Consider the following 27,968-nt stretch of genomic DNA (forward strand, 5'->3'; position numbering starts at 1 on the left):
TTCATGTACCTCCAGTAGTGTTTTTTGTTTTAAAGTCTATTTTATCTAATATTTTTATATAGTCATTCTACTTGTGTCATTGTTCCTACCTGCAATACTGTATATTTTCAATACTTTTATTTTCAACTCATTCTACCTTTGAATCTAAAATGTGTATTTTGTAGACAACATATGGTTGAATCTTGGTTTTTTTTTCCCCAATCTGACTATCACTGCCTTTTGTTTGGATTATTTAACATTAAAATTTAATGTGATTATTGGTACGGTTAGATTTTTTTTTAAATGTTATTTATTTGAGAGAGACACACACCCAGAGCACAAGCAGAGGGAGGAGCAAAGGGGGAGGGAGAGGGACAAGCAGACTGCAATGAGCATGGAGCCCTATGTGGGGCTCAATTCCAGGACCCCAATATCATGAGCTGAAGCCAAGAGTCAGACACTTAACCGACTGAGCCCCCCAGGTGCCCCTGGTATTGCTAGATTTACCACTATTGTTTAACATTTTGTTGTCGGGATCCCTGGGTGGCGCAGCGGTTTGGCGCCTGCCTTTGGCCTAGGGCGCGATCCTGGAGACCTGGGATCAAATCCCATGTCGGGCTCCCGGTGCATGGAGCCTGCTTCTCCCTCTGCCTGTGTCTCTGCCTCTCTCTCTCTCTCACTGTGTGCCTATCATAAAAAAACAAACAAACATTTTGTTGTCTATATATGTCATGTCTTCTTTTCCCTGTGTTGCTACATTACTGTCTTCTTTTACATCAAATAAATATTTTCTAGTGTAACATTTTAATTTATGTAATGAACTTTTTAAGTATATTTTTAAGTTATTTCCTTAGTGATTATTCTACACATTATAGCATATATCTTATTAGAAACTATTTCATATTTTGATTAACTGAATTATAGTTAAATATGGAAATGTTACTCCTATATAGCTCTATTCTCTCCCTTTTTGTCTGTGTGTGTATATGCATATACACACATTTCATATATAAAGTATAAGATATAGATTTTTAGTTGTTTATGTATTACAAACCCAATTGTATACAAACATTGTTATATTTACTTCTTATAATTTTGTGTTTTTAAGGAAGCTTAGAGAAGAGAGAACAAATATATTTATAGAATTAAAAAATATATTAAATTTCTTATTATGTTTTTATTTCTTTCTGTGAGTTTGAATTTGAATTTGAAAGTGTTATTTTCTTATGCCAGTACAGTCTATCACCACAAATCTCCTTTGTGATGTTATTGTCAAATGTATTACATTTCTATATAGGCCCTCTAGTTATAAACCCATTAGTACAGTTATATACATATTATTTTATATAATTTATTATAAAAAATTATTTTTTCAGTTGTAAGAAAATACACACATAACTTAAAATTTACCATCTTTACCATTTTATTTTATTTTATTTTTTTTAAGATTTTATTTTTTTAATTTTTATTTATTTATGATAGTCACAGAGAGAGAGAGAGAGAGAGAGGCAGAGACACAGGCAGAGGGAGAAGCAGGCTCCATGCACCGGGAGCCCGACATGGGATTCGATCCCGGGTCTCCAGGATCGCGCCCTGGGCCAAAGGCAGGCGCCAAACCGCTGCGCCACCCAGGGATCCCTCTTTACCATTTTAAATGTAGTTCAGTGGTATTAAATACATTCATATTGTTAAACAACCTCACCACATCTCTAGAACTCTTTTCATCTTGCAAAACTGAAACTCTAAAAAAAAAAAAAAAAAAAAACTGAAACTCTATACCCAGTAAACAATAATTCCCCATTCCCCCCTTCCTCCAGCCCCTGATGACCACCAGTAAATTTTTTGTCTGTCTGGATTTGACTACTTTAAATACTTGATATAAGCAGAATTTTACAATAGTTGTCCTTTTGCAGCTGGCTTATTTCACTTAGCATACTGTCCTGAAGATTGAAGATTCATCTATGTTGTAGCACTTGTCAGAATTTCCTTCTTTGGAAGGCTGGATAATATTCCATTATATATATATGTCAAATTTTGTTTATCCATTTATCCATTGATGGACATTTGCATTTCTTCTGTCTTTTGGCTATTAGGAATAATGTTCCTTGACCATGGGTATACAAATATCTCTTTGAGACCCTGTTTTCAATTCTTTGGGGTACATACGCAAAAGTGGAATTGCTGGATCATACAATATTCTACTTTTTTTTCTAATGGTTGAGTCATTTTACATTCCCACCAATAACAAAAGTTTCCAATTTCCCCATGTCCTTACCAACACTTGTTATATTCTAAGGCTAACTAGACTGTGTTCATTTCATTTTTGTTTCTGAGATTTGAGTTTTGCTTAATGTGGAAATCTTATTGGTAAGTTATTTTCCCTAGCACTTTGCATATGTCATCCTACTGCTTTCTGTTCTGTATTGTTTCTGATGATAAATCAGCTGTTAGTCTTTCAGAATTCTCTTAGGACAGTTGAGCAGTCAGCTGCTAATCTTATTAGGGTATATACTGAGTGGTTTTTCTCTTGCTGCTTTCAAATTTTCCTTTTTGCTTTTAGTTTCAATATCTTGAGTATGATATTTCTGGGTATTGATACATTTGTGTTTATCCTACTTTTAGTTTGTTGTGCTTATTGGAGGTGTAGGTTAATATTTATATCAAATTTGTAACTTTTCAGCCATTATTTCTTGAAATATATTTTATGCTTCTTCTTTCTCTCCTGTTTCCTGTTAGTCCCAGTACATATATATTGCTGAGTTTAATAGTGTCTTACATTTTTCTGAGCCTTTGTTCATTTTTCTTCATTTTTTTTTCTCTTTAGCCTTCAGATTGTATACCCAGATTCATGGATAATAGGAGTTCCTTTCTTTGGAATATAGTTAGAGAATATATCTTTATTACTCTCAGTTGGAGTGGGCAGAAGGTTTTGGCATGGAGAATCAAGCAAAGGGCCTTTGAAGCTGAGTAGAGCAATTCTTGAGGCCCCTGATACAGGGGAAAGCTCTTCTTATGAGAAAAGCCAGCTTTTCAGCTGGAAACATGTTCCTGGTGTCTTTTCTGAGCCCCTTCTCTTTCTGTGACTCCATGACTTAATATTGAGGAAAAGCCCACTTCCTTTAATTGTGGTATAATTAATGCAACTTTATATTAATTTCATATTGATTTGTTATTTGTATACATTGTGAAATGATCATAGTAAGTCTAGGTAACACCTGTCACTATACAGTTACAATTTTTCTTTCTTAAGATAAGAATATATAAGATGTACTCTCTCAGCAGCTTTCAAATGCACAATACAATATTACTAACTATAGTTGCCATGCTGTATATTATATCCCCATGGCTTATTTACTTTATAACTGGAAATTTGTATTCTTTAACCTCTTTTAGCCATTTTGCCCACACTCCACCCCTCACCTCAGACAACCACTAATCTTTTCTTGTATCTTGGAACTTATTTTTCTTAAAAAAAGATTCCTCATATAAGTATTTATCCCTTATCTAACTTATTTTATTTATTATACTGTCCTTGAAGTTCATTTGTGTTGTAGCAAATGGCAAAATATTCTTTGTTATGGCTAAATAATATTCTAACATATATATACATATTCAAACACACACACACACACACACACACACCATATTTTCTTTATCCAGTCATCCATTAGTGCACATTTTGGTTGTTTCCATATCTTGGCTATTGTAAATAATGTTGTAATGAACATGGGGGTGCTTATATCTTTTTGAATTAGTGTCTTTATTTTCTTTGGGTGAATACCAGGAAGTAGAATTGATGGATCATATGATAGTGCTAGTTTTAATTTTTTTGAGGAACCTCTGTACTATTCTCCATAGTGGCTGCACCAGTTTACATCCTTACCAACAGTGCATAGGTTTTCCTTTTCTCCACATCCTCACCAACACTTGTTATTTCTTGTCTTTTTTTATAGCCATCCATTCAAGGTGTGAGCTAGTATCTCATTTTGGTTTTGGTTTGCATTTTCCTTGATGATTAGTGATATTGAATGCTTTTTTATGTAGCTATTGGCCAAGTGTATGTCTTCTATTCAGATCCTCTGCCCATTTTTTAATTGGATTGTTTGAGAGGTTTTGTCTATTTTGTGAGTTTTTTAATATATTTTGGGTACTAACCCCTTATCAGTTATGTTTTACAAATCTTTTCTTCCATTTGGTAGACTACCTTTTCATTTTGTTAATGATTAGCTTTGCTGTGCAGGAGTTTTTTGTGCTTTAAATTTTTGTTGCTGTACTTGAGGAAATTTTGCATCTTATATATATACATTTAATAAAATGAAGACCAAATTTCATAAAGCTTCAACGAATAAGAAACGATGAAATTTATAAATATCTCTTTTGTCCCTCAGGAAATGAAGAATTAATATTTTATGTTTATTTCACTCTTTTGAGGTAATGTTAACTAAGTATATGGTCACTGAGCTGTTATCTGGGTATGACAAATATGGTGGCCTGTTTCAGTGATTTAAGGAAAAAAACCATCATCTCCTTGCTACCTGTTTATATGATTTTGTTGCACTGGATTTAAACCACTTTTATCTTAGTATAATACAGACATTATAGTAATTATTAATGCATTTGCATAATCTCTTAGGCTTTAGCATCTGACATAATAGAGATGCTATCTTTCAGCATTCTGAAATAGAACCCTTCTGACTCTTCAATGTGATAGAAAGGTCTTCTGCTTCCTTAGTTTTCTTAAAAGGCTATGGAAGGGCAGCCCAGGTGGCTCAGCGGTTTAGTGCCGCTTTCCACCCAGGGCCTGATCTTGGGGACCTGGCATCGAGTCCCATGTCGGGCTCCCTAAATGGAGCCTGCTTTTCCCTCTGCCTGTGTCTCTGCCCCTATCTCTCTCTCTCTCTCTCTGTCTCATGAATAAATAAATAAAATATTTTTTTAAAAAGGCTATGGAAACTCAGGAATTGTATTTAAGAACCACCAGTTTCTTTAATGATGTTTCCATCAAAGTCAGGGCAATTTAAAGTAAGCCTAGCTCAAGGGCAGCTAATTAACTTCATCTGTGCTTGTTTATACTTCAGGATAATGGCCTCTAGACAGATAGTCCTATAGTTTGATTTACTTTTGATGACCATAATAGAATCAAGAATGTGTCTCATGGTTATCTTGATTCTGATGATTTTCAAAGGACAATTTTTTTAAGGCACAATTGACATAACATTAGTTTCAGGTGTACAACATTATGATTTGATATTTGTATATATTGTATACAACATTATGTATTATATTTATACAATTGTATATTATATTGTGTATTGTATATATACAGTATATAGAATTGTATATATTGCATACGACAGTATAATTTGATATTTGTATAATTGCAAAGAAAAATATTATCTATATTTAAGGGCAAGCTTGAATATAGCTTAGATATAATAAGCTTAACTTGGTATTTAATTTCATATAGTTCTTCCTATTTTTCTTTCATTGGACTATTGCAACATTTTTTACCAGTTTAGCTTTAAGCACCAGTGACTTTCATGTAATAGATGTCCAACAAATATTTATTAAATGAACACATGAGTGAAACCTATTTTTTTACATTTATCAGGGCAAGGAGTTTCTCTCAGTACTTTTCTGTAAATCCAGGAACTCACTGAACTTGCACTATAGTGCAGCCTGTCTTAACATGTTTCTCATATATCTGCCAAGTGGCTGGTAAAGTACATGCCTCTCCATTGGCAATATAGACTTTGCTCCACTGAGGGGTTCTCTTCAATTGCATTTAAGTTCTTGAAACATGGTGCACCTATCCCTACCTTCTAAACATTTCTAGCTGAACAAAACATAGCTTTAATAAGTCTTTGTAATGATTTGTATGATCATTTCTTCAGAAAAAAAGCAGGCAGCAGGTCTTAGCAAAAGTGAGTGAAAGGCAAATCTGAAGAAGGTAGTCATAAGCAGGAAACAATTCAAGAACACTTCTTCAGCAACATAGAGTTGTAAAATTCAATAATGAAGTTAACCTATGATGAAAAAGCTACTTTATTTTTATTTTTATTTTTTGAAAAAGTTACTTGGTACATTTTCAAGACTTCTCTTTTGAAGATGGAAGCTAATTCTGGGTTTTGTAGGCATTAATATAAGGCCTGATTACCTCTATTAGATGAATGCCATATTGAATGCCTTAAAGAAAAACACCCACTAATAACAACTATACAGACTGGTAAAAAAATTTTTATAATAGGTGACTAAGTGTATATTTATATATAATATATCCACAGAAACCCAGAACTTTCAATGTCCTATTGCAAAAAGTTTCTAAGTGTTAAAAGTTCTAAACCGTATTTGTGATCAAAATTTTACACTTGCTCTAGAAAAAAGAGAAAAGTTTTTTTTCTTCCAGTTCTTTTTTTTTTTTTAATAGATTTTATTTATTTATTCATGAGAGACACACAGAGAGAGAGAGAGAGAGAGAGAGGCAGAGACACAGGCAGGGGGAGAAGCAGGCTCCATGCAGGGAGCCCAATGTGGGACTCAATCTCAGGACTCCAAGGACTCCAGGATCACGCCCTGGGCCAAAGGCAGGCGCTAAACTGCTGAGCCACCCAGGCGTCCTTTTTCTTCCAGTTCTATACCTTAATTGAATTATGGCTACTGCTATAACTGATCTACATTTGACTATTGCAGCCCCATTTCCAGTCCCTCTGCTTATCTGCAAACCTCAGTTATTTGTGAAGTTTGAGTTGTTCAAAGAGAAGGATTTTCAGCAAGTAGACCCAAATATAAATAACTTTAGATTTTCAACAAGTTCCCATCTAGCAGTAGGTTAGCCTTCAAAGGTTTTGAAATAAACATCTTCACTGGGTAAGTGGGTAGTTCATACATAACATAATAGAAAATTATCTCCCTTTATAGCAATGGATAGCAGATTTATATAGGGTAATTCTTGATGAGACAGAATGAATAGAAATGATCTATTTGAGGAGTTTCCAGAGATCATCAAAACTAAACAGGGTGGACTGTTGTCCCTCTGGGCACTTCTTTGTCCTATTCTCCTTGTGTACCATTGCTTATTGTTTTGAAGCTATCTGGGCAGAATAAAACAGACATCTCTGGATTCTTCAATGGGAAGTAGGAATTTTTCTTTTTCTGGCAAACAATGGTATCATAGGATCACAGATTTGACACCTAATATGCCAGATACTTGGGAAAAGGCTAGGAAAGTCACCTGTAGGGATGAGAAAAGAAGTTTTTGATCTCAATTTTCTGTATTTTATTATAAGAAAAATCTAATCATGAAATAATAATACTTAGCAATACTTCATAGAACGCACTTTTTGTTGTAAAGTATCGTAATCATATACAGAAAAGTACACAATACAAATGTTTAGTGAACTAAATTAACACAAATTGCCATAGAACCACTAGGTGAAGATATGGAGCACATCATGTATCTCAGCAGTTATCTTGACACCCCATTTCAATCACTATTCCTGCCACCCCAAATAACCAGTATCCTGATTATTTTATTTTCTTATAATTACTTTTTCTTATAATTTTGTCTCCCATCTAGAGACTTATACATGCAATCACAGTATATGTATTCTTCTTTTCTTTTTATTTTCATTCAATATTTTGTTTTTGACATTTATCTCTGTTGCTAAATTTACCCCTGTAGCTATAGTTTCAGTTTGTTAATTTTTATTGTCTTGTATTACTCCATTGTACAAATATGACACAAGTTCTTCATTCTTCTAGTGGGCATTTGGGTTGTTTCCTGATTTGGGTTCTTAAGAATGATGCTGCTATAAACACTTGTGTGTGGATCTCTTGGTGCACATGATACATCTAGAAATGGAATTACTATGTTAAAGAGTATGCATATGTTCACCTTCATAAATAATACCAAACTGTTTTCCAAAGTACTTATGTTAATTTACACACACCCACAAGCACAGTGGGAGTCTAAGGGAGTTCACCAGCTTGGTATGGTCGGTCTTTTCATTTTTTGTCATTGTGGTAGGTGTAAAATGTTATCTCACTGTGGCTATAATTTACATTTCCTTAATGTCTTAATGTGATTGAACACCTTTTCAGATGCATATTTCTATATTGGTGTATTTGTGAAGTTCCTATTCAAGTTTTTAACCTAATTTTTGTTAGGTTTTCTGTCTTATTCATTTATAGTTCTTTATATATTCTAGATAGAAACCCAAAACTTCCTGCTGAGGCTTGCTTTTTCATTGATTTAATGGTGTCTTTTAATAAATTCTTAGTTTTAATAATGTCCAGTTTATCAGTAATTTTCTTTGTGAATAAGCATTTTTTCTGTCCAGTTTTCCCCTACCTTAAGATGATAATGATGTCTCGTATTCTCTTTTTTTGTGTGTAGAGTTGAGGTAGGCAATGAGATTTTTAAAAATTCCGTTTAAGGCTCCCAACTAATGGGTTTTCAACACCATTTGTTGAAAAGCTGGTCTTTTTCCCATTGACATGCATTACTACTTATCCTATCAACTGTCCAAATATATGTGGCTTTGTTCTGGGGCTCTGTATTATTCCATTGGTCCATTTTTCCATATGACAAATAAAAAAACTTCATTGTTTTAATTGCTGTAGCTTTTTGATGAAGTTTTGCTATCCTTCATGTTACTGTTCTTCAAAAGCATCTTGGCTATTTTTGCTTTTGCATTCCCATATAATTTAAAAATCACTTTTAAATTCCATTTAAAAACTGTTATTATTTTTAATGTACTGAGTGAAATCTATGGATGCATTTGGAGAGAATTGACATCTTTCTAATATTGAGTCTTCTAGTCCATGAACATATGTTCTTCTATTTATTTTACTTTTTCAGTAATAGTCATAGTTTTCTGTGTTAAAGTATTCATCCACAAATTTTAAAATATTAAAATATTTGTTACTAGGTATTTGAATTTTTGATGCCTTTATAAATGAGTACATATCATCTTAAATTTTTTATTTTTTGATTCTTGCTGATATATAAAATAAAATTCAATTGTACTTGTACTCTACACAGTAAACTTGCTGAAAGTCACTGATTCATTCTAGTAATTTAATAATAAATTCTTTTCGATTTTCTACATGCTTAATCATAACATTTTTATTTTGTCACAATTTTTATACTTTTTATTTTTTTCTTGATTTAGTACACTGGCTAGGACTAACCATTTGAAGCTGAATAATTCAGAAGTGATAATAATGGACACTCTTACCTTCTTTATCATTATACAGGGAAAGATTTCAACATTTCACCATTGATATGTGCCATAGGCTACTGTTCTTTTTTTTAAGATACTATTTATCTTATGCTATATGTTGGCAAATCGAACTCCAATAAAAAATAAATAAATGCCACAAAAAGATACTATTTATCAAATTAGCAAAGTTAACTTTAATTTCTAATTCAAGAGATTTAATCTTGGATGTTGAAATTTATCAAATGGTTTTCTGCATCTAGTTTGATCATATTACTTTCTCCATTATTATGTTGATGTAGTTAATTTGTGTTGATTGATTTTCAAATGTTAGTTAACCTTGTACTTCTGGAATAAAGCCAACTTAGGTTTTACATTTTAAGCTTTTTTTTTTTTTTTTTAGAGAGTGCACTCGTGTGCAACTAGGAAAGGGCAGAATGAAAGAGAGAATTTTAAGCAGGCTCCATGCCAAGCACAGACTTGAAGTGGGGTTCAACCCCTTGATCCTGAGATCATTAGCAGAGACAAAATCAAGTGTCACTTAACTCATTGAGCCACCCAAGCACCCCTATATGTTAACCTTCTTATATGCTTGCAAAATTGATTGATATTTTTGCTCACAAATGAAATTGAGCTGTGCGAATTTTCATTCTTATAATGATCTTATTTTGGAGGCCTTATCAGCCTCCAAAAATGAATTAGGAACTATCTATTTTCTGGGAGACTATTAATAAGAGTGATGAAGCCACTGGGGCCTATAGTTTTCATTGTGGGAAAGTTTTCAATTACAAATTCATTTTCTTTAATAGTAATAGGTCTATTCAAATATAATTCTACTTAAGAATTTGTCCGTTTCATTTAAACAATTTTAGACATGTTCATAAAATCATGGAATTATCTCTTTAATGTAGCAGTGTCTGTAATGATGTCCCTTTTTTCATTCCTCATATTGACTATTTTGCCTTCCTTCTCATTTTTTTTTCACAGTCAATCTCAACAGAAATATATCAATTTTATTAGTTTTTTCAAAGAATCAATTTCTGGCTTTGTTGATCCTTTTCACTGTGCCTTTTGTTCTCTATTTTACCAATTTCTTCTATTTTTATTGTCATTTGAAGGATAATTTGTTGTTATTTTGTCTAAATTCTTGAGTATGGGTGCTTACATCAGATTTTTCAGTCTTCTTTTCTAATACATGTGTTTTGAACAGAATAAATTTTCCACTAAGGCAAAGTATTTAGGTGCATCTCACAAGTTTTGTGAGATCATATTTTCATTTATGACTGGTTAAAAATATTTTATAATCTCTATTATAATTCCCTTTTACTCATAAGTTATTTTTAAATTATATTTCTTGAGAGCTTATTTGGAGGTTCTAGCAGGGGAGCACAGTTACTCATATACCCTTGACTGAAGAACCATCCTCCTCTAATGGGGATGGTCGTCCTCTTCAGTCCTCTTCCACCGAGCACACAGCTTCGGGAGGGACGCACATGGAGCGGTGCATTATACCCATTCTTGTGGGTGTGTAGTGGCTTTGATTTGCATTTCCTTAATGAGTAATGATGTTGAACATCTTTTAATTTATTTATTAGCCATCATATGTCTTTAGAGAGATGCCTGTTCAATATTTTGCCAACTTTTTATGGGGTTATTTTTTATTATTATTGAGTTGTAAGAATTCTTTTTTTTTTAAGAATTCTTAATATATTCTACATACAAGTGCCTTATCAACATATAATTTGCAAATGTTTTGGTTTTCTTATTATTATCTTTTTCTTTAAAATAGTTTATGGTGGTTCTAATGTCAGTTTGCTGAACAAAAATTCTGGTAGCATCTATGATATGCTATGAAATTCTCACATGAGTAGATAGTTATGGAGGCAAAAAACGCTGGTCTAGCTGCTTAGCTGCCAACACTTCCAGAAAATTCATTTACGCTGTTATTTATGTAACATTTTGTCATACTTTATATGCCTTCATACAGATCTATTCAAAAGTATCTGCTAAAATGATTTCTGTATAAAGAATTAAAATGTATTTTAAAAGAAGACCAAAGTTGTACCATTCATTACTCTTTTTACTCTCTTGGTAGTGTATTTGAAACACAAAAGGTTATGATTTTGATGAATTACAAGGTATATTCTTTTTTATCACTGTGTCTTCAGGTGTCTCATATAAGAAATCAGTGCCTAGGGATCCCTGGGTGGCGCAGCGGTTTAGCGCCTGCCTTTGGCCCAGGGCGCGATCCTGGAGACCCGGGATCGAATCCCACTAGGGCTCCTGGTGCATGGAGCCTGCTTCTCCCTCTGCCTGTGTTTCTGCCTCTCTCTCTCTCTCACTGTGTGCCTATCATAAATAAATAAAAATTAAAAAAAATAAAAGAAATCAGTGCCTAACTCGAGGTCACAAAGATTTACTCTTGTGTTTTTTTCTAAGAGATTTATATTTTAGCTCTTACATTTATGTCTGTGATCCACTGTGAGTTAATTTTCATGTATGACATAAGGAGAAGATATAAATTCATTCTTTTACATGTGGATATCCAGTTTTCCAGTAAGATTTGTTGAAAAGACTATTCTTTCCCCATTAAATCATCTTATCATTGTCAAAAAATCAATTAACTATAAATATGAGTGTTATTTCCGTTCTACCAATTCTATTCCCTTAACATATGTCTATCCTATGCCAGTACAATGCTGTCTTGATTTCTGTAGCTTTTTAGTAACTTTTTAAAAAAGATTTTATTTATTTATTCATAGACAGAGAGAGAGGCAGAGACACAGGCAGAGGGAGAAGCAGGCATCATACAGAGAGCCTGACATGGGACTCGATACAGGGTCTCCAGGATCACGCCCTGGGCTGTAGGCGGCGCTAAACCGCTGCGCCACCGGGGCTGCCCTCAACTTTTGAAACTAAGAAATATGAGTTCTCCATCTTTGTTTTTCTATTTCAAGATTATTTTGGCCAGTATGAGTTTCTTGTATTTCCATGTGAATTTTAACATCAGCTTGTCACTGGCTGATGGAAAAAAAAGTGAGCTGAGTTTCTAATCAGCATTACCTGAAATCCTTAAGCCAGTTTGGGAAGTACTGCCATATTAACAATATTAAGTCTTCTGATCCATGATTATGGGATATCTTTCTATTTACTTCGGTCTTCATTAATTTCTCTTAATAATATTATCCAGTTTTCAGTGTACAAGTCTTAGGCTTATTTTGTTAAATTTATTTTCACATATTTTATTATTTTTGATGCTATTATAAAAGGGATTGCTTTCTTAATGTCATTTCAGATTATTTATTGCTAGTCTGTGGAAGCATAATAATTTTCGTATGTTGATCTTGTATTCTTTAACCTATCCTGAACTTTTGCTTATTAGTTCCAACAGTCTTTAATGAATTCCTTAGGATTTTCTGTCTACAGAATCTACAGAATCATGTCATCTACAAATGTAGATTGTCTTACTCTTCCTTTCAGGTCTGGATGTGCTTTAACTTGCCAACTGCCTTAACTAGTACTTCTAGTGCAATGTTGACTAGAAGTGGTGAGAGTAGATATTTTTGTCTGTTCCTGATCTTAGGAGGAAAGCATTTAACTTTTCATCATTTAATTTGTTAGCTGTGGGTCTGTAATGGATTTCCTTTATCAGGTTGATGAAGTTCCCTTCAATGCCTAGCTTGTTGAGTGTTTTATCTTGAAAAAGTGTTGGATTTGTCAAATGATTTTTTTCGTCTATTTAGATGCTCATGTGGTATTTGTCCTTTATTAATATGATTTATTTTATTGATGGATTTTTCTATGTTGAACCAACCTTGCATTTCTGGATAAATCCCACTTACTCATGGTGTATAATTCTTTTTATATGTTGTTGGAATAATTTTAATAGTATTTCATTGAGAATTTTTACATTATTCTAAGGGATATTTATCTTTAGTTATCTTTTCTTTTGTCATTTCTATTTCTGGTAACATACTACCAGCTTCATTGATAGAGTTGGGAAGTGTATATCTAGGAATTTTCTTTCATTTAGGATTTAGTTTGTTGGCATATAGTTGTTCATAGTATTCCTTTATTTATTTTTTTTTAAAGATTTTATTTATTTATTCATGAGAGACACACAGAGAGAGAGAGAGAGAGGCAGAGACACAGGCAGAGGGAGAAGCAGGTTCCCTATAGGGAGCCCAACGTGAGACTTGATCCCAGGCCTCCAGGATCACGCCCTGGACTGAAGGCAGCGCTAAACCACTGAGCCACCCGGGCTGCCCATTCCTTGGTTGATCATGATGCCTTTTTTTATCCTGATTTTAGTTTATTTGAGTCTTCTTTTCTCTTGGCCAGTATAGCTAAAGATTTGTCAGTTGTGTTGATCTTTTCAAAGAACCAACTTTTGGTCTATAATTTTTATCAAATTGAGAAATTTTGAATAAATTAGTCCTTCAAATATTTTTAAATTTCTTTTCTTCTCTCTACTGTCTACCGGGAGTCTAATGATATGTATCTTAGAGCACTTGGTATGGCCTATAGATCACGAAGGTTCTGCTCAATTTTATTTTTAATCTAATTTCTCTGGCTTTATTTTAGATAAATTATATAGGTAGGTCTTAAAATCCACTCATTTTCCCCCACAATGTTTAATCTGCTGTTAAGCCCATCTAGTGATTTTTTTATTTCAGATATTATATTTTTCACTTTTAAAAGCTCTATACACACACCCACAAGGAAAAAACAAACAGATGGGATAAATAGAAAACAAATAACAAGATGGTAGATCAGTCTCTCATCTAGCAAGAAGGAATGAAAGCTAGCCTATTCGTCTTCTGCCAGAACCATTGGATATCTGAATATGAAATTAAATACATTCTAAATGGTTCCGCCTTTTCATTTTACTGATAGGACAATTAAAGTTTAGAAAGTTTTAGAAACTTGCCTGCAGATAGACAACTACTTCAGGCTGAGCCAACTTTAGGACTAGAGCTCTTTTTTTAAATACTAACACCACTTACATTTCTTTTACCCTTCACAATTTAGGTAGCATCTTCTTATGCTTTTTGACCTTGTATATTATGTTTTGCCATTCATCCTACAGAGATGGCATTTTCCCCTGTTTTTCTTTGGGAAAGAATCTTGGGAGATTTTTGAATGTTTGTTTCTCAGAACACTTGTGGTTCTATAGCTGATTCCACACAACCTAAAGTAAAAAGATTACAGGAAGAAAGCCATAGCATGTCTCCTTATATTATCCTACTGCAGGCCACCCATTGGTAGTCACAAGAGAAATGGTTTTCTGTTTGAGAATTCCCATTCTGCCCTTGTCACTTCAATACTAAAGGGCTCAGAAATGGTCTCATACTTTCAAAGAGGCCTAGAATTGTTGGTGGTTTATTCTTTAATAAGTCTCATTTTTATAAGGAATAGCAAGTTGGGTTGCCTTTCTGCATGTAAGTTTTTGCAGTAGGTCCTTCAGAGTATGAAGAGTAAAACCAGTTCATATCACTCCTAAGACTTTTTCCTTCTTTTTATTTCTCTTTTTTGGTGAGGTTACTGTCTTAAAGTATATGCATATTTGTAGATATGATAAAATATAAGGAAGATTGTATGAGGAAATCAGAGTATCATTAGATATTAAAAACTAAAACTCAGGGATGTAATGGAAAAGGATATATTCTTTTCAACCTAATATAAAAGCTGTTACATGCAGTCCAACTGTCTACAGAAATGGTAATGGAAAAGATTAAGACACCAATTCAATTGCAGGACAAAGCTGTAGTCTTAGATTTACAGCTTTTAAATTGTTTAAAAATAGGCTGGTCATCTAATACCTTTTCCTGAATAGCCCAAGAAGGATAATTTTAATTTGATTATTAATTCATTAAACTGTTGTCTGGCCAGTGGTTCATGGAGAGACACACTGTCATGTGAGTACATCCAGTTTTTTCCAGTCCAATCATAGCATTTGAACCCACTGAAAGGAGACAACCAGATTTGCTTTTGGGGGTCTGCCTGTTGATCATGTAGGTTCCTAAACAAATAACTTAACCACTGGGTGAATATCTAATTAAAATTCCCAAATGAGGTATGGTCTTCAACTGTGTGAAGTTTGTCTGCAAAGTCTGTAAAGAACTCTACTGCAAAATCCAACATTTTTTTCTGCCAGTCCTTTGCTGGAGTCTCCCTTAGACTTGATATCCCTAAGTTTCTGTTCTTCTCAAATTCATCAAATCGTCATTTGGCTTTTTGATGTTTAGTGTCTGGTTGAGGCAGTGCAGGTACCGACTGGAATAGCTGAGGCACAGCCTGTGGAGGCTGGTAAGCATGCAGCAACCAACCCCTGCTGACCATGTCACCTCCTCACCTGCTTTCAGTTTTTATTAGTTCACTAGGGCTACTGTAACAAAGTACCACGAAATGAGTGGCTTTAAACTACATGAATCTATTATCTCACAGTTTTGGAGGCTAGACATCTGAGGTCAAATGTGAGTGGGGCTGGTTTCTTCTGAGGGCTGTAGGCAAGAAACTATTCTGTGTGTCTTGCTTAGCTTCTGGTGGTTTGCTGTATCCCTTGGTTGATAGAAGCATCACTCTGATCTCTGCCTTCATATTCACATGGTGTTCTCCCTGTGTACATATGTCTGTGTTCAAATGTCCTCTTTGTACAAAGACACCCAGTCATATTGGACTGGAGCCCCACCCTATTCCAATATGATCTCATCCAGTATGCAGTTACATCTGCAATGACCCTTTTCCAAATAAGGTCATTTTCTGAGATTTGTAGTGATGAGGATTTCAACACATGAATTTTGGTGGGGACACAAGTCAACGCATAACTCTCTGCTGGGGTAGGTCTACAGGATAGTTAATCCAGGGAAAGTTCAGCCCCACTACTAAAGGTGACCTCTGGGGTCTTCACTGAATAAGCTGTATGATCCCCAAAGACTCTCCCCTCTGCTGGTCAAAGCTCGCCTGTACCCTTGAGATGTATGAGTACTGGGAATTACTCAGCTTTTAACCTGGATTGTCCTTTGGTCAGCATTTTGGAGCTTTAACTCTCTGCACATATAGCCTACTAGTCAGAAGAACTAGGTTTCTGGAGCTCTTCCCCCTATGGCTCTCTCCTTTCCAGAGCTCTGCTTGCAAATTCCAGCTTCTTCAGCCCCCATTAATTCTAATCACCATTTCCTTTTTCAGCAAGCCTGCTGGAGTCAGTCCAGTCACCTCTGTCTGGAGTCTTTCTCTCTGCCTATGCAGTACAGAAATCACTTTCAGGCAAGAAGCCAAGGTGATCAAGGATCCTGTGGTACCTATATTTAAATGCCTGAATATAATTGTTTTATATCTTTGTTCCAATTTTTTAGTTATTAAATCTGGTCCTTTTTATAGCATACTCAAGAGCAGAAATTCAGGGTGTGCTTTTAAAAACTTTTACTTTTAAAACTGAGCTATAAAGTCATCTGTGTTGATGTAAAATTCACAACTTGTAGATATCTTTGGAGCATTGAATACTGAGATGTGCTACTTACACATCATGGCTTAACTAAAAGGACTGCAGAGCTATCTTCTAAGAGGCTCACAAAAGCTCATTAGTGACGTTAATCACAGATCTTCTCTCAGCCATAGCCTGTTTGTGTACGAGTAAGCAGAAATATCTTAGTTTAGCTAAATCTGTTCTCAGGCCACAGGAGGAAGACAAGTGGGGTTGCATCTCTAGGCTTCAGGCAATCCCAAGAAGCTTCAGCATGTGAAGTTCACACAGCTGACTGGTTTTAATGTTATGCCCCATAGGCTGGGAAGAAATACATTTAAGTTTCTACCAAACGTTTGAGTTCAGAACCACCAAATTATCTTATCCCAACTATCAGAATTTCTTCAAAGACGTTACAATGGAGAGGAGGAGAGGCAGGCCCCATACTAAGTGCTTTAGAGTCAGACCAGGTTGGGTCTGAGTCCTGACTTCTCCAATCACTTTGGCAATTCCCTCTGAGTTTCCTAATTACTAAAATGGAGATGTTTATTTTATAGGTGGGTTGTGAGTATTAAATAGGAGCATGTGTCTGCCACTACAGCCTCATGTACAACTGGCTCATGGAAAAGCAGATTTGGCTTGGTGTTGCGGTGGAAAGTTAATCGGAGACCTGCACCCTAGCATCTGCGCCCCATTGCCCTGTCTTATGTTTTTTACCAATAGGCATGCATTTCCTAGGACTTTTTCTTCATGATTTAAAAAAAAATTACACATACCCTTATTAAGTGAAGATAGAGGCAGGAAAATGGTAAGTCAGTACTTGTCATTTACATCTTTGAAGGCATTGGTTTACTAGCATGTTGGTTTAAGGCAGGTGTAGGACACCTGCAGAGTAAGTCTCTGCACTGCAAGAAGACTAAGTGCATCAAAAACAAGCTTCTCCTACATCATAACTTCGCATAGGGTCAGCACCCCCTGTGCAATTTCACATAGAATCAATGTGGATCAGACAATAATAAACTTTTCTATAAAAATACAGCCAATAAAAACTTCCATATATACATGAAATAAATCAGACTCACAGACATTTTGAATGGGAAGAGATCATAGAGGTGCAGTGAAATGATTAACAGCTGTTTAGAGAGTTATCATGTCAGTAGATGCCATTCTATTTCTTGTAAGGAAGTCTCCAAATCTACCTAAGGCGTCATAGGCACAGTCAGTGGATACATCATTGCCACTTTCCTATTTTTCCATGGAAACAATGAAGAAATTATTCCCCATCCTACTTTCACTCCAAACACTATTTTTAGTATTAGCATTTGCTATGGAAACATTCACTTAGTTCTTTCACCTTAATGTCATATCATTTCACTGATAGAGACAAGAGGGGGAGCTGCTCCAGCAGTTTGCAGGAGAGAGCATATGTTTTGGGTACCAAACAACTGCCTTATGAGAATGTTTTTGTTCATAACTCAGTCAAAAATAAGAAACTGCCCAAATAGTGACAACTTTCTGTGATTGAAAAAAAACTCCTACATTTCCTTTTTTATATTTGTTTATATTTTATTTTTTATTTATAATCCATCAAATGAATAAGATGTTGCATTCCTATCAAATGTTGCTAATTTGTTCTAAGAAGGTCAGCTTTCTGTAAAAATTTTACTGGTGATTATCAGAGACTCAGGAAGCTACAGAGTGAGTAAGAGGTGGGCAGGTACATAATACAGGCTCCTTTAGAGGCAGGTGTGAGGTGTAGCTCAATGATCAATGTATAACCTGCGACCAGTTGCCCAACGTGGTCCCCCATACAATGAGGCTGAAGAACATGAGCTGTAAGATCTAACCTTCTAAATATGAATTTCAGTCACGTAGCACATCATGCTGGGGAGGCAAGACAAGCTCCAGGAAGCTCCATCTAAATGAAAATCGTGAACTGCATTGGGTACTCAGAAACACAGCAGTGTGTTCATTGGCAGAGATTATCACTCTTATTCAGTGCCTTACATTTATACTCCCACATTTGTTCTCCTTGCTTCTAAATTAGTCAGTGTAAAGACTTTTAAAAGATTAGCTGGTTTAAAGCCACATTTGCAAAAGGAGCTATGTGGGCCAGCACATAAATCAGATATATGCTTGTTTTATCTCTCTTTCCAAGAGAAAAATAGTGGTTTAGACTTTTTCTTCATAAGCTTTAATTAAAGATCTCATTTCTCTCATTTCAAATATTATCCCATATAAACATAAAATGGGGACTGTTATAGGTATTGTTCCAAAATAATCTTTGATTCATCCCCAGTCCAGGAAGCTGATATCTTTGGACAAACAAATATTTGTTAGGTTAGAGCAGGAGTTTTAAATAGTGTTTAAAATAACATCATTAATGTTAAAAACTAGCAAAACTATGATTCTTAGATGGCATAATGGAAACAGTTTTAAGAGGGAAGAACTAAAAATAAATCTTTTTTTTTTTTAAATAAATCTTACAACACTTGAGCAAGCTAAAGTTGACTTTAGTTACCAGAAGATGCTGTTATGAACATTCCTGGAAAGGTCTATAGGTTGCCGAAAGGTACTTAAATGGATGCCTAAGGATCTAAAATTTCAGACCATCAGTTTTGGTATTTGTCAAAAAAGAAAGTGGGAATGTCTAGAAGAGTCTCAGTAAGGGTCTGAATTCCATTAGAGCAGTTTACATGACAACCTCCACTGAAAACATTAAGGTTAGGGGTACCTGTGTGGTGCAGTCAGTTAAGTGTCCAACTCTTGGTTTGGGCTCAGTTTGTGATCTCGGGCTGGTGGGATGGAGCCTTGCATTGGACTCTGTGCTCAGTATGGAGTCTGCTGGAGATTCTCTCCTCCTCTCCCTCTGCCTTCCCTGCTCATGTGTGTGTGTTCTCTCGCTCTCATATAAATAAGTCTTTAAAAAAATAAAATAAAATGTTAGAGTTATTAATGGAATTCAGCCAAGGCATGTTTAATGAGACCTCGCCTATAGATTGCCAGTGAGTAGGGACAGAGAAGTGGAGTTTCCAACAGTAAGAGTAGGGAGTTCTAAAATACATTTTGTATTAGTTTCCTATTGTTGCAGTAACAAATTACCATAAATTTAGTGGCTTAAAACAACACAAATTAATTAAAGTTCTGGAGGTCAGAACTCTGATATGTATCTCATTAAGCTAGAATCAAGGTGTTGGCAGGATTGTGAATCCATTTCCTTGCCTTTTTGAGCTTCTAAAGGCTGCCCACTTTCTTTGACTTGTGGCCACACCCTGCACCTTCAAACTGAGCAATACTGACCTGAGTCCTCACACTACCACCTCTTTGGTCCCTGTTTCCTTTCCAAGCACCTCTGTGATTACATTGGGCCCCCCTGAATACTCCAGGAAAATGTCCCTATTTTAAGATCAGCTGGTTAATAAAATTATTTCAATGCCTGGTAACTTTAATTTTCTCTGAAGAAGGAAGAAAACCTGTCTGTTCAAAAGACTAAGATGGGAACTGAGAACACACACCACATGAGAGCAGTTAGGACTAGCTGCTGTGGGGAACCAGAGGAGAAGCTGCCCAGAGACAAACGAAGTAGTGTCCAGTTATGTCCTTTGGGTCTTCTTCTACCCTCTGGCTCAGTCAGTCTCTTGGACCCACTCATAGCCATTGACTCAGGAATTCCTCCTCTGGATCTCTCCTAAAGGATATAATTATAAATGCAGACAAATTTTGTGCACAGATATTTGTCAAAGAATGTTTTAGAATACCTTCAAATTGAAAACAATGAGTAGGGACATGGTAAAATAAATGGTTATATCCACATGATGGACTATTAGCCAGTTACTAAAATTTATATTTATGGGGACTTGGTTATCACATAGAAGATACTTGTATTATAATGTAGTTGAAAAAAATCCGGACTCAAAATTATGTATTTGGCTTCCTCTCAGCTCTGTAGAAGACATTTGAATTTGCAGACTGACTCCAGTGCCTTTTTTATAAAAGAAAAACCGGAAGGAAAAACAATAAAATAGCAACAGTGATTCCTCTGGGGTTGGACTCTTTCCTTCTTTCTTATTTTATGTATTGTCCCACTTGTTTTTTCAGAGAATGTTTAAAGGTAGTAAGGCCCAAGTAAGGCTGGAGACTATAAATTTTTGTGGTTTTGGTCTGCATGATTCTGTGATTTTCCTTGGCAGCATGGAAAGTTCTGGCCATAGGAAGAGAGGAGGTTGATGCTGAAAAGGCAAGGCAGGCCACAGACTAGGTGAAGATATTTGGATATTTGTGCTCCATCACTCTTGTGTTTATATATATATATATATATATATATATATATATATATATATATACACACACACATTTGCATATATGTACACACATATATATGCATAAATATGTACATGCAAATATACATCTATTTTCAATACAGGAGTTATATCTAGACTATATAAGGAATTCCTACCAACATACAAGTAGAAGATAGCTCAATAGAGGAATAAAGGCCATGAATAGGCCTTTCACAAAAGAGAATATCAAAATAGCCAATGAGAAGACACTCATCATTAGGTATCAGAGAAATGAATATTAAAACCAAAATGAGCTATCACTACAACACCCACTGGAATGACTAAAATTAAAAGACTGACAATACCACAAATGAGGTATTGAAAAGATCTGAGCAACTGAAACTTTACATTAACGATGGTAATGTGAATCAGTCCAACCACAACAGAAAAGTGTTTGATAGTACTAACTAAAGTTAAATGTGAATATACTCTATGACTCAGGATTCTACCCTTGGCTACTACCCAATAAATTAAGTGCTTATGCCTACCAAAAACATGGGTGGGAATGTTCATAGCAGATTTATCATAATAGCCCAATCTTGGAAACAATCCAAATGCCCAAGCAGAATAGAATGAGTAAAATGTAGTATATCCAAACAATGGAATACAACACAGCAATGAAAAGTAATGAACTGATACAACAAAGATGACTCTCACAGAGATAATATTGAATAATAGAAGTCAGACACAAAAGAAGAGATACCGTATCATCTATATATGCCTACTTATGAGGCTTAACAATATAGATCACTAATCTATGATGATAGAGTCTGGCATAATGGTTAACTTGAGGGTGTGCACTGACTGCAAACAGTAAGAAAGCTTTCTGAGGTGCTAGGAATGTTCTAGATATTATTGTGGATAATGGTTGCATGGGAGTGATGGCATGTAATTAAAAATTCAAGCTAAACAAGAAGTGTGCCCTTTAGCTCAGTTATATCTCAGAAAACAAAAACAAAGCCAAACCACAACAAAAAACACTACCAAAATTTAGCCCATCCTGAAACAATAAGATTTCATGAAACTTAGCATCTGTGATAAATTTCTAACAACTAAAAAAAAAAAAAAAAAAAAAAAATTCTAACAACTGTAACTTTCTAGCCCCAGCCAACACTAAACCAGAATTATTGAGAATTACTACCTCACTAAACCTAAAATACCTTCCTACAGATCAATAAACTGGCCTGAAAGGATGAAAAGTATCTAAGGAAATGCATCATATCAGAGAAAATATAGAATGTCCTGAACCTGTACTAAACATAAGCTCATCTGGTTTTATAATCTACCACCTATTTTCCAAAAAAAAAAAAAAAGTAAAGATTTATGAGAAAACATTCAGAATCACTGAAATAAAGGTGTGATCTAAATGCAGAGCCTCATGACTGTTAGAATTGTCTTGAAAAGAGTTAATCACTAGTTAGAGCTGAAATGCACACTATTGTTTGATTGTGTGAACAAAAATGTACCTGCCTGGATGTGTGGTGACAGATGATGCCATGTAAATAACAGGCAAGGAAGTAGGAAATATAAAAGAAAGCAAATGTGCTTAATGCCTGCCGACAATTTCTTAGAACAAAGCATCAATATCAGATGATGTAGATGAGAATCTATAATCTCTAGACCACATTTCCAGACTCATGTGAAAAATGGGATTATGCTAGACCACCTTTCAAATTTGGAAAAATTCAGCCCCATATGTAGGAAATACTTAGAAATACCATATAAAAGTCAAGAGTTTGGAGTCCTATTAGTGGTCTGACACTCAGGGTGGTCTTGGGCATATTGCACAACAGAAATTCAAATGGGAATAATTTTTTTCTCTTATTTATTTATTTATTTATTTATTTATTTATTTATTTATTTATTTATGATAGTCACAGAGAGAAAGAGGCAGAGACACAGGCAGAGGGAGAAGCAGGCTCCATGCACTGGGAGCCCGATGTGGGATTCAATCCCGGGTCTCCAGGATCACGCCCTGGGCCAAAGGCAGGCGCCAAACCGCTGCGCCACCCAGGGATCCCTCAAATGGGAATCATTGAAAGCAACTAAGATGGTACAATGTATAATAGGTACTCAATAAATGATAGGTATCATGATCATAGTTACATATTAGATCCATCTTCCTAGGTGGTAATCTTGGAGGAAGAGGGTCCAAGCCAATCTTATCCAGAATTTAAGAGTTAGGGAGATACCATCTTACATCTTGGTAGATCAGTGTTGTTGAGGTGGGGGTGGGGCATTGAGCGAGTTCATGCCTGGTAACTTTAATTTTCTCTGAAGAAGGAAGAAAACCTGTCTGTTCAAAAGACTAAGATGGGAACTGAGAACACACACCACATGAGAGCAGTTAGGACTAGCTGCTGTGGGGAACCAGAGGAGAAGCTGCCCAGAGACAAACGAAGTAGTGTCCAGTTATGTCCTTTGGGTCTTCTTCTACCCTCTGGCTCAGTCAGTCTCTTGGACCCACTCATAGCCATTGACTCAGGAATTCCTCCTCTGGATCTCTCCTAAAGGATATAATTATAAATGCAGACAAATTTTGTGCACAGATATTTGTCAAAGAATGTTTCAGAATACCTTCAAATTGAAAACAATGAGTAGGGACATGGTAAAATAAATGGTTATATCCACATGATGGACTATTAGCCAGTTACTAAAATTTATATTTATGGGGACTTGGTTATCACATAGAAGATACTTGTATTATAATGTAGTTGAAAAAAATCCGGACTCAAAATTATGTATTTGGCTTCCTCTCAGCTCTGTAGAAGACATTTGAATTTGCAGACTGACTCCAGTGCCTTTTTTATAATAGAAAAACCGGAAGGAAAAACAATAAAATAGCAACAGTGATTCCTCTGGGGTTGGACTCTTTCCTTCTTTCTTATTTTATGTATTGTCCCACTTGTTTTTTCAGAGAATGTTTAAAGGTAGTAAGGCCCAAGTAAGGCTGGAGACTATAAATTTTTGTGGTTTTGGTCTGCATGATTCTGTGATTTTCCTTGGCAGCATGGAAAGGCCTGACTGTAGGAACAGAGGAGCCTGATGTAGAGGTGAAGTTTCAACCAGGAAGGCAGAGCAGGAGGACCAAGAGGTGAAGGCACTGGGAGTGTAGAGGAGCAGTTGGGGTGATGTCCATGAGGATCAGGACTGCGAAGGATGGATGCTATGGAGGGATGACTCTTAGGACAAGAGAGCAAAGAGCAGAAGTTTGGGGGAGCAAGACCAGGGTAGGAAAGAGTTGGAAAGAGAGAGTAGGTAGATTAATACATTTGAGGGAGATAGAGCAATCCAAGGCTGTGACAAGTCATGGTCAGAGCTGATGGATTAAAAGATATTTATCAAGCAACTACTATGTAGCAGCACTCTGCTAAGTGCTGGATATGCAACAATAATGCTCAAAACAGATACCGACTCTGCCCTCTTGGAGTCATGCTCTGATGGGGGGATTCAGTATGAATTAATTTTGGAATTAGCCCCCTACCAAGAGTGATACACACTCTAAAAAAGAGGTACAAGTGGGAAACACAGGCCAGGAAAAAAAGACCAAAGGAAAGACACTTAAGCTAAAACCTGAAGAATAAGAAGGAGTTAGCAAGGTGCAGGGCGAGGGTAAGGTGAAGGGCAGAAGCAAAGTAATCCAGGACAGGGAGCTGCTCAGGTGAGGGCACCAGGGCAGGAAAGAAGTTGAGGTGTTTAGTAACTGGAAGAAGGCCAGTTTGGTGTGCAGTAAGTAGATGGGGGTACTGAAAGGAAGCCCATGAAGGAAATTGGCAAGGAACAGATCAGGCCCCCTTAAGGGATTTGGATTTTCTCCTAATTGCATGGAAACCAGTGGAAGGGTTTTGAGAGAGGGAAATGGCATGGTCATATGCCTGGAGGAGGTTGAGAGGGATAGTGGCTGGCATCTGGATACTGCCAGATAGTCAACCTATGGAGAAAATTCCTTAGGAATAGGGTTCATGTGGCCTCTTGACTGTGAGGCTCTTTAGTTTGATCTCTGTCACCAAGGCTCACCTGGGCATAAGACGGGTGGCACTGTTTTTTCCTAGATGGCTCCTGGCTGATCCTTCACTTCAATTCTCTACCTGGGTAGGGATGCCTATGCCTGGGGTCTATTTTTGGAACCCAAAGAAAGACAGGCAATTTGTGTGTCTTATGAAGACCCAAGAGCAGAATCCTGGGATGAAACACTAGACGTAAATACTCTCGTTTTCTGATATCCCAAAGGATTCCTCTTCCTGAGTGTGGAAAGGGCTACTTCTTTCTTTTTGAAGCTGAAAGGTGGTTTTGAGTTTGCAGAAATTAGTTGCCACTTTTAGAAAGGCAGCATGTTCAGTGCTGAGGGTGCAGACTGGGGGATCTGCTGCTACTTCCTGTATGACTGTGCATGTATTACTTACCATTTTCATGCCTGAGTCTCCCCATCCACAGGATAGAGAGAATAACAGTACCTCATCTGGAGAATGGGAGTAATGGCTGATCTTAGCTCAGGGTTCTTCTGGGGACTGAATGATTTAAGTGAGCAATTATTGTAAATGGCTTAGAACATTTGATAAAGATGTGTTCCCAGATGAGGTGCAATATACTTAGAAATAGCATAGTCTTCTTTCTTTTGCCATATCAGTGAGGTTCTTAGGGATAGCTGTGAGGTTTTCTGGAACCCTGGAGAGGGAGACAGGGAAGGGTGGAAAAAACAAACCCCTGCTCTTAGTGTTATGGTTGTCTGTGCAGGCTTCCAGAAACTACATGGTTCTCGACTTCCTTTGAACCTTTAGCAAAGCCTTGCTAACATTTTAGCCTTTTCTTTTTTTTTTTTTTTTTTAAAGGAAGTTTTATTTTATTTTTTTTTTAATTTTTATTTATTTATGATAGTCACACAGAGAGAGAGAGAGAGAGAGAGGCAGAGACATAGGCAGAGGGAGAAGCAGGCTCCATGCACCGGGAGCCCGACATGGGATTCGATCCCGGGTCTCCAGGATCACGCCCTGGGCCAAAGGCAGGCGCTAAACCGCTGCGCCACCCAGGGATCCCCATTTTAGCCTTTTCTTAATCCAGCTTCAAGGTTTTGTCCAAGAAGCATTAAGGAGGGAAAGAGCTCTCTTGAACCCACGGCAGGGCCCTGGAGACCAGAGTATTCAGCAAGAAGGTGGAAGTGACTGGGAGGTGGGAGGGGGACATTTTTAAAGGATGAAGGTGCTTGCTCTACCAGATGCCAGATAATCACCCACTTTTCCTAACCTATTCACATAGTTCCCTACCGCTTTCTATTTTGGGTGTTGACACCATGTTCTTTCTCAGCCTTAGCTAATCACCAAGAACTTTGGTTTTTGTTCTCTCAAAACCGCCAGTAACTTCAAAAGCCACCCACAGCACACACAAATAAAGTCAGAGGCTTAAGATATTCTGGAACAAATAAAATTCTTAGGTGAAAAGATAACTTATAGAGTCAATAAATATTTAGTAGTTATAATTAAAAGCGTGATTTTGAATAGCAAAGAAGCAGAGGCTCAAGGTGAGAGAAGGGTGTGTAGATTCGCTTGTAGTTAGGTTAGTTTGAGGATTTTGAAAAGAGGAAACACACCTAACAAAGTCACTGTCTCTGAGAGTGATGAGTCACCTGTTCATTTCAAATGCAGGTTATTAACTTGGGGGGGGGGGGCTGTAGACTGATCCCCAGTATCTATCTATTCCCTTCATGCAAAGAATTTATAAAGCTCTTAACCATCGAGGAAGGCTTTTAAGTGAATAGTTTGTGCCAGATGGATTATATTCTTCTAAAAAAAATTTTAAGGAAATTTCTCTTTTTATGCTCAAGTAAATGGCCTCTGTCCTTAGCCTTTTCCCCCCGCCTCGGATTCTTCTATTTGGGATTTTGATCTGCTTAACGCGAGGCGGAGAGCCTTTCCGGGTTCTACGCTGGCTCTGCTGCCGCTGGCTGTGCGCGTGTTGGCTTCTGCGGGCCTCAGCCTCGGGGTCTGCAGGGAGGAGTCGTCGGACCCAGCGCCCTAGGACGTCGTGCAGATTCAGGGTGGTCCCCCGCCCCGCCGACGTCGCCGCTGAATCGGACGTCGGGTAGCACTCTCCGCCGGTAGCCTCATCTCCGGTAGCTGGAGCGTGAGCCGCTCGCGTGTAAGCTCGGCGGCCTGGGTCTCCGCGGGGACCCGGCTCACGTCGGTCGCCCCGCCCCGCCCCGCCCCGCTCTCGGGCACGTGGCTGGGCGGGGGCGTCCCGTGCTGAGCGTTCGGCCGCCGCCGCTGTCCTGCGGGCGCTCCGCTGGGCGGGCTGGGCGACCCCCCGAGGCCAGGAAGCTTCCTACACCGACCAGCTTGTCTTTAAAAGAAAAAAAGGGGCGGGGGGCAGTGAGCCCGAGAAGGCGGCAGCAGCCTTTCTTCCCACACTTGCGGTATCACAACAATGATTCACCTCAACACAGGCGGCAGCTTCCCTAATTAGCCCGGAGACGCTCGGGACCCACACGGTCATAAAAAAAAAAAAAAAAAAAAAAGATACTTTTACTTTTATTCAAATGCATACTTCCCACCCGCGGCGCCCACTCCCTTCGGCCCCGCGGGCCGCCGGCTCGGCGAGGCGGACCCGGAGCGCCCCAGGCCCCGCGCCGTCGGGCCGCGAGCCCCGCAGTGACCTGGAAGCCTGAGGCTGGCGTCGGGCCGGATCGCGGGGCCGCTGCTGGACCCCGGCCTCGCCAAGGTAGGGGGGCCTGGCCGGGAGCCCCGACAGCGCCGCCGAGCGGGCCGGCCGCGGCGGGGCGGCGGGAGCGGCGGGGCGGCGGGGAGGGTCCCGGCCGGGCGCACCGGAGAGCCAGGGCCGCCCGGCGCTTTCCCCCGCCAGCTGTCGGCTGCGACCCGGGCGGCGGGGGCGGAGGGGCCGACGGGGGCGGCGGGGGCGGCGGGGCCGGCGGGAGCGGCGCGAGCGGCGGGGCCGGAGGGAGCGGCGGGGACGGCG

The 27,968-nt window shown here is 37.6% G+C and overlaps 1 protein-coding gene across 2 annotated transcripts in view; it reads left to right on the top strand.

Annotated features, from left to right (window-relative positions):
- TSGA10 (testis specific 10) overlaps positions 1–20,621 on the top strand; it is a 179,647-nt gene extending 159,026 nt beyond the window's left edge. The window contains exon 21 of one of the 2 annotated variants that reach the window (XR_012003276.1): positions 20,604–20,621. The gene's annotated coding sequence lies outside the window, so the exon portion shown is untranslated. Of the gene's footprint in view, positions 1–16,388; positions 16,585–20,603 lie in introns of those variants that run through there. The other variant, XR_012003275.1, reaches the window with a different exon arrangement.
- The last annotated feature ends 7,347 nt before the right edge of the window (positions 20,622–27,968 follow it).

Source organism: Canis lupus, chromosome 11 (genome assembly GCF_048164855.1).
Source record: "Canis lupus baileyi chromosome 11, mCanLup2.hap1, whole genome shotgun sequence".
Classification (NCBI taxonomy): Eukaryota; Metazoa; Chordata; class Mammalia; order Carnivora; family Canidae; genus Canis; species Canis lupus.